The sequence below is a fragment of the Montipora capricornis genome, chromosome 8, assembly GCF_036669925.1.
Source record: "Montipora capricornis isolate CH-2021 chromosome 8, ASM3666992v2, whole genome shotgun sequence".
NCBI lineage: Eukaryota > Metazoa > Cnidaria > Anthozoa > Scleractinia > Acroporidae > Montipora > Montipora capricornis.
In genome coordinates this window covers 18,678,976-18,681,475 of record NC_090890.1, presented here as the reverse complement: position 1 = coordinate 18,681,475, position 2,500 = coordinate 18,678,976, and the positions used below count along the sequence as shown (strand labels likewise).

General features: G+C 38.5%; 1 pseudogene; it reads left to right on the top strand.

Moving 5' to 3' along the window:
• The first annotated feature begins 898 nt into the window (after window positions 1-898).
• LOC138059606 (uncharacterized) overlaps window positions 899-2,500 on the top strand; it is a 7,511-nt pseudogene continuing 5,909 nt past the window's right edge.

Genomic DNA, 2,500 nt, shown 5'->3' with positions numbered 1-2,500 from the left:
CGCACTTAACACCCCTTGTTAAGTGCCTGCAGAGAGCTAAATCAAGGACCTCACCATTTAACAGGGAGAAACTCAACGACATAGAGAGAGCTCTATGAGCTCAGTGAGCTCTGCAGTCACAGACCTTAATCTTACGCTGAATAGGTTTTAACTTAAACACAAAGGCACGCTATATAAGGGCATAAGCTCTTCCCCCTAATTTTGAATTCACCCAAAAAATAAAGATGGCGGACGATGAGGAGAACAACGGCTAACACTGAGCATTTGTTATACTCGTCAAAAGCAATAAAACTTAACGAGAAACGTTCTGAAAATATCATTATTATTACTTTTGTGTAAGTTTTTTTTGTTTGGAGTACAATATGTCCTTGCTTCATGTGAAAAAATTGCGTTCTTGCGGTCAAATTCAAATCACCCGCACTTTTGACCTAACCCAAACCCCAATAGGACATCCGCGGGGCTTCCTTTGTCCATTCTGAGTCTTCAGTTCACCAGCATAGTGGCAAGCAGCTCCTTAGTGCATTTATGCGCAAATGAGTGAAATTTGAAGCCGGATTGACGCATAGAAACACAAACGAAGAACCGTCATTTTGCTTTGACGTTCCTTGAGAGAATTTCACATTGTCGGAGATGTTTTGATGAGATTTTTCTACGATTCGAAAAAAAATGGAAAGCTTACCCCCAGCAGATAAAAAGAAAACGTACAGAAATCAACAAACGTGCAAATGCACCGCAAGATCCAGCGGAACAAAGCCCACATTTCAGTCTGACAATTGAAGTAAAAAAGGACCAGCAAAGTCGTTTGGAAGCCATCAAACAGGGAATAAACAATGCTAAATCAGCTCTTGGTATAGACAGCAGCACCTCTTCCATGCAGAATGCTGATTCGTATTTTGAAATGATTCGTCCATCAGATGTCGAAAGTAGCTCTTCATCCAGCACCAAGACTAATGTACTCAAAAGGCCAACAATGGCTCCCCCCCAGAGTTGTGGTGAGGTGCCCGTCCAACAACAAAGTCAAAAAAGACAGATATATGTGGAGTCTATGGTGGATGATGGATGCTATGTGTGCAAAAAATCATCTTTGCAAGCACTTTGTAAGTACTTTACCACAAATCCTTTGTGTGAATTTTATGGCAAAGATTACAAATGGTGTTTAGCTAATTTTTCAAGTCAAGGTCAGGTTTGTAAAATTGAAGTTCCCTGTGTGTGCAACGACTCTGTTACTTGGCTCAGTTCTGGAGTTCTGGGACAACCTGCAAAGTACTATGCCAATGTTAGGTGATTACAATATGCACATGACCTATTTTGCGAGTAATCATATTTGATGAAAAATATTCCTGGAAATTATATTATAAATATTATAAGCATGATCTCTTCGATCCTTTTTTTGGCTTTGCATTTTTTTTACGACATGTCGTGGCGGGACTACATGTAGCTAGTGTATACCATCCTGTTCTCTCATGTTTTATCTCTTGTATTAAATCTGTATGCTCATTCGAGTGATACACTGATTTTAAAATTCCTCTTTGTAGAATGGTTCATGCTTTGACATGTACTGGACTCACTGAAACTCAGTATCATGGTTTTGCTGAAGCTGGTGGCATTGGTTGTGTGATGGACAAAACAATAAAAACAAGTAAGTGACCTTTAACTTACACATTATAGTACATTATTTTTACTCTTTCCATGATGTGATGTTTTCTGTCATTTCACAGCAGTGTGGTGTAGTCTGTAGTAAACTAGCATATGCCCCAATCTTCTGTTAGGGTATCATTTGAAGCTACCAATTACATTTTGGCTTATCATGACTGATGCAAGGGCAGAAGTTCAAGCTACACAAGACTACATTACAAGCGGCGATGTAAGTTGACATACAACCGGCTAGGTGTTAGCTGTGTCCATTTAGTGTTGTTGCAATCATTATTTGCATTGGGAAAAATTGAAAATAATACCTTACACAGTGCTAAGTCATTTCTTACCTTCACTTGGTAACTTCATTTTCTTCAATGCTTTTTTTTATTTCCATTCATTTTTAATTCCAATGCACCTTACAGTGTATAATAACAGATGCCAGACATGACTCAAGTAGATCAGCCATGCATTCTACAGTTACAGCTATTTCTATGAGGTAAGAAATTCCAGCCTCTTTCAAATGCTAAGACCCATGAAGTTGATAACTCTTGTCTGACTTTTCTCAAAGGCTGTTTCCACTTTAATCATCTTTGACTTATCAGTCATTATGTATTTTTTTGGCTCTCATCAACAAAAAAATTACACGTATCTCCGTCTGCAATTGGAGCTGATAACAAACCTCACAGAAACTGAAGGTGCCTAATTGTGTTGTAGCTTTTGTGTGTTGTACAGACATCAGTGCATTTATTGTTGCCTATTGCCTATATTCAATGAATGAAAATATCCTTCCTTGGCACCTACAGGTTCTAGTAACTCTGTAACTCTGTTTCTCCATGTTAACTGTTATGTTGTGGAATTCCTGTCT